Raw genomic sequence first — 13,585 nt, 5'->3', positions numbered from 1 at the left:
TAAACCGAGGTTTGATTACCCGGCATTTCATATGGTTCCCCAAACCATTAGCGATTTCTGAGCACATAGCCAGTAGTAACCCCTGAGTGTCACCGGTGTGACCCAAAACCAAAACAAACAAACAAACAAACAAACAAAAATGTTGGTTTTGAGTTACACTGCTGAGCCTATAGTTTATAACAACAACAATAAAACCCAATATTGTAGCACATTGAGTTAACTCATATTCATTTAAGCCCAGACCTCTATACTATAATAAACTATCTCTCTCTCTATGGGACAAAGTGAGGGCTCTACTTGATTTTTTTTTAATAAATATGAAATGCTTCATGAATTTGCATGTCATCCTTGTTTAGGGGCCATGCTAATCTTCTCTGTATCATTCCAATTTTAGTATATGTGCTGCCAAAGCGAGTACTTTTTTTTTAATATTTTCTCTCATTGTATTTCCCACCATCTTTTGAGTTCGTTTTTTGTTTTTTAGTTTTCTAAATTTATTTAGAATTTTGACAAAAATAGTTATATGTGATGATATTTTAGTTCTTGTTTCTTTTTTTTTTCTCTTTCTTTTTTTTAAATAATATAATTATTTAAGCAGAATAGATTACCGAAAGACCTGCAAATGTATCTGGCGAAGAGAACCAACCTATGAAGTATTTTGAGTATGTTACTGGAAGTAGGGAAGTGAAGTAAAAGCCTCATCCCCAGACCCAAGGTATTGGAGAGACATGGATCTGGAAGCAAAGCGACACAGGATATAATCCACACATAGTTAAGGAGATAAAAACACGTTCAGAGACTTCCACCACAAGCCTTCCACTCGTTAACAAGATATACTAGGAGATCCATCTACCAGCTGTGGAAAAGAAATTGAAAGCAGTTTCTCCTTAAGACTTAGGGTCTTTATTGGAAAGCTAAAGACAACCCCCTAGGGAGAAAACAAGTAGGGTAAAGGACCAATTCAAAATGTGCTTAAATCCAAAGGTGTTTTCTGTCCAAAAATTGACAAGCACCAACAAAGAAGAATTATCCTGAATAGAATGGAAATCCAGTTACTGCAACAGGGAAGGAAGAAAGAGAATTAGGGAAGTGAAAGAAATTGCTCAGGGTTTACTCCTGGCTATGTGCGCAGAAATCATTCCTGGCTGGGGGGGCTGGGGGTGGGGGAACCATATGGGACGCCAGGAGATCCAACCACGGTCCCTCCTAGTCTAGCTCTTGCAAGGCAGACTCCTTACCTCTAGCGCCACCTATCTGACCCTATTTTCTTTTTCTACTTTCTTTCCATGCTGGTTTGAAATTTGTTTTACCATTCATCTATATAATTTTCCTTCTGTGAATTTTGCTACTATGACTCGCTAGTGTATTTTTCCTTCCTTCCTTTTTCTCTTTCTTCCTTCCTTCCTTCCTTCCTTCCTTCCTTCCTTCCTTCCTTCCTTCCTTCCTTCCTTCCTTCCTTCCTTCCTTCCTTCTTTCTTTCTTTCTTTCTTTCTTTCTTTCTTTCTTTCTTTCTTTCTTTCTTTCTTTCTTTCTTTCTTTCTTTCTTTCTTTCTTTCTTTCTTTCTTTCTTCTTTCTTTCTTTCTTTCTTTCTTTCTTTCTTTCTTTCTTTCTTTCTTTCTTTCTTTCTTTCTTTCTTTCTTTCTTTCTTTCTTTCTTTCTTTCTTTCTTTCTTTCTTTCTTTCTTTCTTTCTTTCTTTCTTTCTTTCTTTCTTCCTTCCTTCCTTCCTTCCTTCCTTCCTTCCTTCCTTCCTTCCTTCCTTCCTTCCTTCCTTCCTTCCTTCCTTCCTTCCTTCCTTCCTTCCTTCCTTCCTTCCTTCCTTCCTTCCTTTCTTTCTACTTCTTTTTGTTGTCTTTGTTTTTTGAGGTTTCTTTTGGGGGGAGGGGGACTTGATTTTCCTAAGAACAAAGGACTGCTTGTTTTGTTTTGTTTGTTTGTTTGTTTGTTTGGGTGTACTTGTTTTGCACACTCAGAAGTTCTCAGGGTTTACTCCTGACTCTACATGGAGAAATCACTCCTGGAAGGGTATGAGGACCATATACAATACCAGGGATTAACTTGGGCCACTGTGTGCTATGGATCCAACTCCCTGCTACTTTATTATTTTTATGAGATTTTAATATTTTTATTTAAACATCTTGATTACAAATGTGATTGCAGTTGGGTTTTAGTCATATAAAGAACACCTGCCTTCATCAGTGCAACGTTCCCATCACCAGTGTCCCAAATCTCCCTCCTTCCTACCTGTATTTGAGACAGGCTTTCTACTTCATTCATTCATTCACATTGTTATGATAGTTGTCAGTGTAGTTATTTCTCTAACTGCACTCACCACTCTTTGCAGTGAGCTTCATATAGTGAGCTGGACCTTTCAGCCCTCATCCTTTTGTATCTGAGAATTACTGCAAAAAAGTATTTTTCTTTTATTTTTTATTTAAGGGTGCTATTTTATTTTTATTATATGTATTATATTTAATTATAGTATTATATTCTGTTATATTGTTTGTATATAATTAGAATATTATAATTAGATATTATGTTATATCACATTTTATTTTATTTTATTTATTTTTTTGTTTTTGTTTTTGGGCCACACCCGGTAACGTTCAGGGGTTACTCCTGGCTATGTGCTCAGAAGTTGCTCCTGGCTTGGGGGACCATATGGGACACCGGGGGATCGAACTTCGGTCCGTCCAAGGCTAGCACAGGCAAGGCAGGCACCTTACCTTTAGCGCCACCGCCCGGCCCCATATTTTATTATTTTTAATGGCTCACAATTCTATCTCTCCTTTTGTTTTCAGCAGCTAACTTTCTTAAGCAGGCAGGGTACAGAAGAGCCAAAGCAATGTTCTTTTTAAGCAAAGGCACAATTCAAAAATCACATAAATTTAAGTCTACGGGAGGGATCCTTGGTGACAGTTGACTCTCAAATCCTCCATCTACAGTTTGAGTAAGAGACTAGGTACAGTCAATAAATAACTCAGGTGTTAATTCTTACCAGTCATCCTGCAGACACCTCTGTCAGCTGGTACATAAGGATGATCTTCATTCTATTCTGGTTTTAAAAATTGAGTCAGCTGAATGTGTAGGGGTCCTTAGAGTCCTGCACCTTGAGGAAAGAGAGGATTCCTAGAAATTAGAGAGTTGTTAGTCCGGTGCATTTCCCTGCTGTGTCCAAGAGAACTGCCTTTTACATCTGTTGTTAACTCTTTTACTCTTAACATTTCTAGGAAAAACCATAATCTTTACTACTTATTTTCTTTTTTTTTTTAAATTTAATCTTTATTTAAGCACCATGATTACAAACATGTTCATAGTTGGGTTTCAGTCATATACAGAATACCCCCGCTCTTCACCAGTGCAACATTCCCACCACCAAAGCCCCACCTCATGCCCCGTCCTGCCTATATCGCGACAGGCATTCTTCCTCTCTCATTCTTTAACATTGTTATGCTAGTTGTTGGTATGGTTATTTCCATAACAGCATTCACCACTCTTTGTGGTGACTTCATATTGTGAGCCGTCCTTCCGGCCCTACCAGCCCTTAACTCTATTGTCTCTGAGATTTATTACGGTAATGTCTTTAATTTTTCTTAAAATCCATAGATGAGTGAGACTATTCTGTGTCTATATCTCTCCCTCTGTCTTATTTCACTCAGCATAATAGGTGGAGAATTTCATGACTTTATCTTTCCTGATGCTGCATAATATTTTATTGTGTATAAGAACCACAGTTTCTTTAGCCATTCATCTTGGTTGTTTCCAGAATCTAGCTATTGTAAATAGTGCTGCAATGAATAAAGGTGGGAGGAAGGGATTTTTGTATTGTATTTTTGTGTTTCTGGGCTATATCCCTAGGAGTGGTATAGCTCAATCATATGGGAACTCAATTTCCAGTTTTTGGAGGAATCTCCATATTGTTTTCCATAAAGGCTGGATTAGATGGCATTCCCACAAGCAGTGAATAAGAGTTCCTTTCTCTCCAAATCCCTGCCATCACTGCTTGTTCTCATTTTTTGTGATGTGTGCTAGACTCTGTGGCTTGAAATACTACCTCATAGTTGTTTTGATTTGCATCTCCCTGATAATTAGTGATGTGAAGCATTTTATCATGTGTCTTTTGGCCATTTGTATTTCTTCTTTGAGGAAGTATCAGTTTATTTCTTCTCCCCAGTTTTGATGGGGTTAGATGTTTTTCTCTTGTAAAATTCTGTCAGTATCTTGTATATTTTGAATATTAGGCCCTTATCTGAAGGGTATTGGGTGAATAGTTTCTCCCACCCAGTGGGTGACTCCTGTATCCTGGGCATTATTTCCTTTGAGGTGTAGAAGCTTCTCAGCTTAATATATTGCCATTTGTTTATCTATGCTTCCACTTGTTTGGAGAGTGATGTTTCCTTTTTAAAGATGCCTTTAGTCTCAATGTCATGGAGTGTTTTACCTATATGTTGTTCTATATACCTTTTGGTTTCAGGTCTGATATCAATCTTTCACTTTGAGTCTCTGTTTATTCTGAATATTCAAATGTGTTTCTTACAGTCTGCAAAATGTTGGATTCAATTTTCTGATCCACATTTTCACTATGTGTCATTTAGTTGATTCATTTAATCCATTTATTTTGAACAAAATATTTGTTATGGGATTTTGTGCTATTTGATTTTGGTAGAAGTCTGGTGAGTTTGTGTTGTTTATCTTGTCTTAAAGTATTCCCTTTAGTTATATTAAAGTTGGCTTTGAATTTAAAGTTCCTGAGCTGTTATTTATATGTGGGGCAGTGCATACTTTTTTCAAACCAAAATGAAAGTGTGTATAGATAAAGTATTTATTGAAAAGCATTAATTTTATTGAATTTTTTTTTACTGTATCTCACCACTGCCTTTATTTCTGGAATGTTGCTTGTGATAAATCTCTTGTAATTCTTAAGTATAATTCTTTGTATTTAATTTTCTTTGTTGGTCTTGCGGCTTTCAGTATTTTATCTCTATGTATGGTTTTCATCATTATGTCTAAGACGTGCCTCCATCTGCTGTTATTTGGATCTCTTTTAGCTGGTACTCTAGTTGTGCAGAATGTTGGTGAAAGCACTCTACACTTCTGAAAACTTCTGTGATGATGTCTTTGTTGGTTGCTTATTCATAGGTGTTCTCTTCCTTCCTGTCTGAGACCCCAATAATTGTTACACTATTCCTGTTGGATTTATCCTAAAGGTTTATTGTCATCTGTTCACTTATTTTAAACATTTATTTCCAGGTTATGTCCATTTATTTTAAGGCCTTTTAAAATATTTTCTGCTGTTAGCTGGAGGTGCTATGCATCTTATTCCTTTTTTTTTTTTTTTTTTTTTTTTTTTGGTTTTTGCTCAAGGGTTACTCCTGGCTGTCTGCTCAGAAATAGCTCCTGGCAGGCACGTGGGACCATATGGGACACCGGGATTCGAACCAACCACCTTTGGTCCTGGATCACTGCTTGCAAGGCAAACGCCGCTGTGCTATCTCTCTGGGCCTGCATCTTATTCTTGCAGCTCACTCTTTTCTTAGTAGCTATTACTCTGCTGGTAAGGCTTTCCCATGAATTTTTTATTTTACCTAGTTTTTCATTTCTCATATTTCTGTTTGAAGTTGTTTTTTTTTGGAGAGGGGCCACACCCAATGATACTAAGGAATTACACCTGGTTATATGCTCAGAAATCATTCTTGGCTTGGGTGACCATATGGGGCACTGGTATGTGAATCATCATTTGTCCTGGTTTGGCTGCATGTAAGGCAAATGCCTTACCACTGTGATATTGCTCCAGCTCCTCTTTGAAGGTTTTTATTTCTACTTTCAAATCCTCTGAATATTATTGGCTGTACATTTCATGGTTTGAGTTCTTCAAACATCTCTAATATTTCTCCCTAAATTATTGAATTGAGAGGCTATATAGATGGTTGATGGTAGTTGGGTTTTCAGAACTATAATTTTCATTTAATAAGTGTGGTGATGTTCTGCATTGCTTTCTCATTTTTACTTTTGTAGCGTGTTAGAGGGTTGTTTTTTTTTTTAAGTATGTTGTGGTGAGGTTTCTTGACTAGAAAAAAATGCAAGGCTGCAAATCACCAGTCTTTTTTTTTTTTCTCTGTCCATGCTCTTGTCTGGGCTCACTCTTTTTGTTTAGTTCAAAAAGAATACCACCTACAGAAACAAACATGGTTTCCCACACTAGTTCCAGGAACATAAATTTTATCAAGGAAGGCCCTACTACAGCCATGATACTGACTTACTCCAAGAAACAGTTCTTATATCACCCTGACAACCAGGCAACAGCAGCAAAAGTGTGCTTTTAGGACAAGATTCTCTGCAATGTTAACTAATGGAGAGAGGGAACCAGAAAACACTACACACCTCCTGGTCTTTCACACAGGTCCTGTACAAAAACCAGAATCTATAATTATCGACACCTGTAGTTTCACAACTGTGAAACTGAAGAGCTGACCACTGAGAATGACTAGGGTGTTGGACAATTGAGTATGCCTGGAGCCTTGTGTTGGTCTTATGCCAAAGTACTTCAAGAGTAAGATCTCCCTGTTTTTAAGGCCAAAGGTGTTTATTTCCGACTTTTTCCATATTTTACTGTGCCTGCAAAAACAACAATTGACAAACACACACACATATCTTTTTTTCATTAAGTGCATTTCCCATCTCTGGAGGGAAATAAATGGTATCATACTAAACCTTTGGCTATTACATTAATGACCTTATTGGTGATACAATAATTTTCACAAATATAACTGCTAATGAACTCTCTCCCCTTTTTCCTTTTTTAAAATTCTCTATTCTCTTCCTATTTCTTAATAGTTTTGCTGTCTGTTACCCTGAAACAAATGTATTATGTTTAGTTATGTCAAAAATGTGATACTTTTTTAAAAATAAAATAATTAAAAAAGGGGGCGGGCTTTTTAATCCAAACTCCATTTTCAGCCCATAACAACTCCTCCTGCTGCAGGTCACAAGCCCTTTCATTCTCCAGATCATGAACTTGTCTCACTAGAGTATTCTTTAGCTCCTTTGATTCCATTTGTATAGATTTTTTTCACCTTCTGAAAAGATTTGTTTTGGTTTAATTTTTATTTTATTGACTATTTAATATTGCTGGGTAGTACTACCTTAATTTCTGTCACTAGTTCATTGAGTGTCGATTTTAGGTCCTCATCAACCAAACTCTAGTGCTATGATGGGCTTGTAAATTCAAGTAAGTTTCTCTTCCTTTCTATAATTGCAATTGAGCTCCTCAGTTTTCCCAATGTTCTTTGCTTTTAGGGGCATTATAGATGGAGTTTTAGATTCTACATTACTTGAAAAGTAATTTATTGAATTGATGCTACCAAATGTCAACATTTGATTTTCAGGTTATATTTTTTTTCCTATATTTGAGTATGCTGAAAAATGTCAACTAGTACTCCTTTTGGGTTAATGACTTTTGAGGTTGTATACTGTCTGAGAAATAAGAGCACCACGTCTCACCTGCCTAAAAATAGGAATAATATTTAGGAATGTATTTGCACAGATGCTAATGTTCATGTGGCTTTGGATTTAGAGTTTAGATAACAAGATCTAGCCACTCTCTTAGTAAAAGTCATAGGTCATACATCTATTTATTCTGGGAATCATTTTTTTATGTTCACTAATACTGTATAGTTTCTGGTATGCCTAAGAGTCACTTTACACATTGAGCTACATTTTTACCTTCTTAGTAAATGGGAACCCCATAAGAAAGGTATCAGGGTGATTTCCCACTGTTGGTTTTTTGAACCCTATTGAATCATAAAGCATTATCGTCTCTAAAACTTCAGTTAAAGACTTGTTAATAGAACAACCTCTATACAGATGAAATATATTTTTGCTGTATTTATACAAACATATTTCAATGATAAATAAGAATATTAGAATTTAATGATATTTACTCATGATAGTATGTAAAATTTTACATAGTGTAGATGTTGAATTCATGTACTAAAGCCCTGGGTTTAATTCCCCATACTCCTTAGTCTCCTAAAAATGGCCAACAATTACTTTTAAGAACTGTACCAAAAGTAATCTCCTAAAGCCAATTATTGTCTATAAGTAAAATTGTTTACCCAATTACTTATAACTTCAGATAAATATTTTTCTAACTAAACATTTGTATTTTATTTTACTTCATATCCTAATTTCATGAGTTTTGAATTGGTAGCTGATACTACTCAAGAATTACATTTGGCTCTGTGCTCAGGGATTATCCCTGGTAATAATTGGACAATATTTTGTTCTGAGAATCAAACAAGAGTCAGATGCTGACAAGGCAAGAGCCGTAATCCCTATACTATATCCTTAACACTGAAAAAATTAAAATTTAACCTAGTTCATTTATTTATTTATTTATTTTGGTTTTTCGGGCCACACCCATTAGATGCTCAGGGGTTTACTCCTGGCTACACGCTCAGAAATTGCCCCTGGCTTGGGGGTGGACCATATGGGACACTGGGGGATCAAACTGTGGTCCTTTCCTTGGCTAGCGCTTGCAAGGCAGACACCTTACCTCTAGCGCCACCTCGCCGGCCCCAACCTAGTTCATTTATTAAGTTATATCAGATATGAGATCATTTTTTCTTCATGAAAATATAGTAAAATAACTATCAATTAAGAGTCTGTCTTAAAGAATGAAAGCTGGGGTTTGTAGAAATTCAGTTTTGGGATACAGGATAGAAAATTAATCTCCCATAATACTCAAAAATTAAGTGTTTATTAACTGACAATTCAATAGTACACTAATAAACCAACAGTTTAGATTACCAAAATAATGCACATCAATTTTTAATAGCCATGGTATAGTAATGAGCCTACCCAATAAATTGGGTCTAGGCATACCAAATCCTCTCCAAATTTATTAGGATGCAAATTCTGATACAATCTCTGAGACCGTGAATAAAGAAATTAGAGGTTTTCCTATAGAGGTTGAGATGCCCAAGGCCATCCTTAAGATCAAAGTGAACTGACCTTATCTTTACATCAACCAAGCGTGGGTAACCCTTAAGTGTTAACTTCTATGTTATCATTTCAGAGGGAGCTCTGTCCTCCCAATGATAGAGAGGACCATTTTTTGCTCCATGGCCTGACTGGTTTAAGTAATATTCTCCTGTCTAATTGATATGATCCTTTTCAGGTGTTGCAACTACAGAACTGAACAGATCAAATTTCTCATTAGGAGCCAAGGTAGCATGAGGTATCACCCCCTTCTTATAGACAGGGACCACAGCCTTTGCCAGCCTGAAGAATTTACAGAAGATGGACTCGCTCCCTTTTCATGACTTCGAAGGTGGTAAAATCTCTAGGGAAAATATGGAACATGAAGGTCATCAGCGAAGCTTCCAGGGGAATAAGGGCAAAAAAGGGTCATGAGAATTAAACTAGCTAAGGCCACTGACACAAATTGAAAATTACATTAGGCTTATGTATCCCAGATGTTGGGGCTAGTAGAAAGAATTAACCAGACACTAACATTTAAAGAGGATGGGTTATATAAGGAAAGAAGGAGCAAACCATATGTCTTCCTCTGGGAGTGATAAGGGTAAAAGAATTAGCATCAGGTGTGGAGGCATTTATTCATCTCGTTTTGACCCAGTATAGGAAAACTAACTGGATTTTGGGAGCTCTATCTTGTTCTCTCCACCCCAAAAGCTGTTTAAGTTGCAGAATTGAAAAAGAAGCAGAATCCTTTTTTCTCTTCATAATGGAGTCACAGCCTGGAAAAGAAGGTCTCCCTTGCAGACTAAGCTCCCAGAACCAGGACAGAAGGGAGATAGTCCTGGTGTTCCTGCTGACTGTGGCTGTGACTGTGTGGTGACTGCAGGACTTCCAGCAGTGGGTAGAGGGTTTTTGGGTCAAAGTGTAACCCTGGTTATCCCTCTTCTAAACTTTTACTTATGTGATTTCGGGTTTCTGGTTATGCTCTTTAAGATATCCTCCTACTGAGGTATAAGTGTTAAAATAAGTGGGTACCAACCCATGAGTTTGGATCCTGGGATAGATAAGTTGCCCTGAGAACATTCTCTTTTTATGGTTGTCCAGAATAGAGTTCCCCAAAATGTGGGGGAGAGAGATTTTCTCTGAAGAGTATAGGAATGTGTCACTTGGTAGCACAGAGGGAGCCAGACCCTGAGGCTAAGGCTGGAGGTCTCAGGCAGAGTTTGAAAAGTGTTATTAACCAGATATTTCTGCTCCAGATATCAGTATGAGAATATGCTCAGACTAACTTCCTATTAGGAAAGCATCAGTTAAGGCAAATAAGAAGGAGGAAGTAAGTAGCTCAACATGGTTTTATTTTTTTTTTTTTACTATTACACAGGTGTTATGCAGTCAAAGGCTTAAGCTAATTTTACATAGATCTAGGCATGTATATTTTTTTTACACCACCCATCACCAGTGCAACATTCCCATCACCAATGTCCCAAGTCTCCCTCCTCCCCACCCGACCCCCGCCTGTACTCTAAACAGGTTCTCAATTTCCCTCATACATTCTCATTATTAGGACAGTTCAAAATGTAGTTATTTATCCAACTAAACTCATCACTCTTTGTGATGAGCTTCCTGAGGTGAGCTGGAACTTCCAGCTCTTTTCTCTTTTGTGTCTGAAAGTTATTATTGCAAGAATATCTTTCATTTTTCTTAAAACCCATAAATGTGTGAGACCATTCTGCGTTTTTCTCTCTCTCTCTGACTTATTTCACTCAGCATAATAGATTCCGTGTACATCCATGTATAGGAAAATTTCATGACTTCATCTCTCCTGACAGCTGCATAATATTCCATTGTGTATATGTACCACAGTTTCTTTAGCCATTCGTCTGTTGAAGGGCATCTTGGTTGTTTCCAGAGTCTTGCTATGGTAAATAGTGCTGCAATGAATATAGGTGTAAGGAAGGGGTTTTTGTATTGTATTTTTGTGTTCCTAGGGTATATTCCTAGGAGTGGAATAGCTGGATCGTATGGGAGCTCGATTTCCAGTTTTTGGAGGAATCTCCATATCGCTTTCCATAAAGGTTGAACTAGACGGCATTCCCACCAGCAGTGGATAAGAGTTCCTTTCTCCCCACATCCCCGCCAACACTGTTTATTCTCATTCTTTGTGATGTGTGCCATTCTCTGGGGTGTGAGGTGGTATCTCATCGTTGTTTTGATTTGCATCTCCCTGATGATTAGTGATGTGGAGCACTTTTTCATGTGTCTTTTGGCCATCTGTATTTCTTCTTTGTCAAAGTGTCTGTTCATTTCTTCTCCCCATTTTTTGATGGGATTAGATGTTTTTTTCTTGTAAAGTTCTGTCAGTGCCTTGTATATTTTGGAGATTAGCCCCTTATCTGATGGGTATTGGGTGAATAGTTTCTCCCACTCAGTGGGTGGCTCTTGTATCTTGGGCACTATTTCCTTTGAGGTGCAGAAGCTTCTCAGCTTAATATATTCCCATCTGTTAATTTCTGCTTTCACTTGCTTGGAGAGTGCAGTTTCTTCCCTGAAGATGCCTTTACCCTCAATGTCCTGGAGTGTTTTACCTACGTATTGTTCTATATATCTTATGGTTTTGGGGCTGATATCGAGGTCTTTAATCCATTTGGATTTTACCTTCGTACATGATGTTAGCTGGGGGGTCTAAGTTCAATTTTTTGCAAGTGGCTACCCAGTTTTGCCAACACCACTTGTTGAAGAGGCTTTCTTTGTTCCATTTAGGATTTTTTGCTCCTTTATCAAAAATTAGATGATTGTATGTCTGGGGAACATTCTCTGAGTATTCAAGCTTATTCCACTGATCTGAGGGCCTGTCTTTATTCTAATACCATGCTGTTTTGATAACTATTGCTTTGTAGTAAAGTTTAAAGTTGGGGAAAGTAATTCCTCCCATATTCTTTTTCCCAATGATTGCTTTAGCTATTCGAGGGTGTTTATTGTTCCAAATAAATTTCAAAAGTGCCTGGTCCACTTCTTTGAAGAATGTCATGGGTATCTTTAGGGGGATCGCATTAAATCTGTACAGTGCTTTGGGGAGTATTGCCATTTTAATGATGTCAATCCTGCCAATCCATGAGCAGGGTATATGCTTCCATTTCCGCGTGTCCTCTCTTATTTCTTGGAGCAGAGTTTTATAGTTTTCCTTGTATAGGTCCTTCACATTTTTAGTCAAGTTGATTCCAAGATATTTGAGTTTGTGTGACACTATAGTGAATGGAGTTGTTTTCTTAATGTCCATTTCTTCCTTATTAGTATTGGTGTATAGGAAGGCCATTGATTTTTGTGTGTTAATTTTGTGGCCTGCCACCTTGCTATATGAGTCTATTGTTTCTAGAAGCTTTTTGATAGAGTCTTTGGGGTTTTCTAAGAAGAGTATCATGTCATCTGCAAAGAGTGAGAGCTTGACTTCTTCCTTTCCTATCTGGATTCCCTTGATATACTTTTCTTGCCTACTCGCTATAGCGAGTACTTCCAGTGCTATGTTGAATAGGAGTGGTGAGAGAGGACAGCCTTGTCTTGTGCCAGAATTTAGAGGAAAGGCTTTCAGTTTTTCTCCATTGAGGACAATATTTGCCTCTGGCTTGTGGTAGATGGCCTTAACTATATTGAGAAAGGTTCCCTCCATTCCCATCTTGCTGAGAGTTTTGATCAAGAATGGGTGTTGGACCTTGTCAAATGCTTTCTCTGCATCGATTGATATGATCATGTGATTTTTATTTTTCTTGATGTTGATGTTGTGTATTATGTTGATAGATTTACGGATGTTAAACCAGCCTTGCATTCCTGGAATGAAACCTACTTGATCGTAGTGGATGATCTTCTTAATGAGGCATTGAATCCTATTTGCCAGGATTTTGTTGAAGATCTTTGCATCTGCATTCATCAGCGATATTGGTCTGTAATTTTCTTTTTTCGTAGCATCTCTGTCTGGTTTAGGTATCAAGATAATGTTGGCTTCATAAAAGCTATTTGGAAGTTTTCCTGTTTTTTCAATTTCATGAAAGAGTCTTGCCAGGATTGGTAGTAGTTCCTCTTGAAAGGTTTGAAAGAATTCATTAGTAAATCCATCTGGGCCTGGGCTTTTGTTTTTGGGCAGACATTTGATTACTTTCTTAATTTCCTCAATAGTAATGGGTGTGTTTAGATATGCTACATCCTCTTCATTCAATCGTGGAAGATTATAAGATTCCAAAAATTTATCCATTTCTTCCAGGTTTTCATTTTTAGTGGCATAGAGTTTCTCAAAGTAGTTTCTGATTACCCTTTGAATCTCTACCATATCAGTAGTGATCTCTCCTTTTTCATTCCTAATACGAGTTATCAAGTTTCTCTCTCTTTCTTTCTTTGTTAGTTTTGCCAGTGGTCTATCAATCTTGTTTATTTTTTCAAAGAACCAACTTCTGCTTTCGTTGATCTTTTGGATGGTTTTTCTGGTTTCCACTTCATTGATTTCTGCTCTCAGCTTTGTTATTTCCTTCTGCCTCCCTATTTTTGGATCCTTTTGTTGAGCACTTTCTAATTCTATGAGCTGCGTCATTAAGCTATTCAGGTATGCCCCTTCTTCTTTC

General features: G+C 37.3%; 1 non-coding gene across 1 annotated transcript; it reads right to left on the bottom strand.

The window, feature by feature from the left end:
- Positions 1–311: 311 nt before the first annotated feature.
- On the bottom strand, positions 312–418 carry LOC126004603 (U6 spliceosomal RNA). The gene has a single exon (XR_007493873.1). It is a non-coding gene; the product is annotated as a U6 spliceosomal RNA (small nuclear RNA).
- Positions 419–13,585: the final 13,167 nt, after the last annotated feature.

This window comes from Suncus etruscus, chromosome 3, assembly GCF_024139225.1.
Source record: "Suncus etruscus isolate mSunEtr1 chromosome 3, mSunEtr1.pri.cur, whole genome shotgun sequence".
In the NCBI taxonomy this organism is placed as follows: domain Eukaryota; kingdom Metazoa; phylum Chordata; class Mammalia; order Eulipotyphla; family Soricidae; genus Suncus; species Suncus etruscus.
Note: the sequence above shows the minus strand (reverse complement) of the source record. Positions and strands in the feature narration are given on the sequence as shown.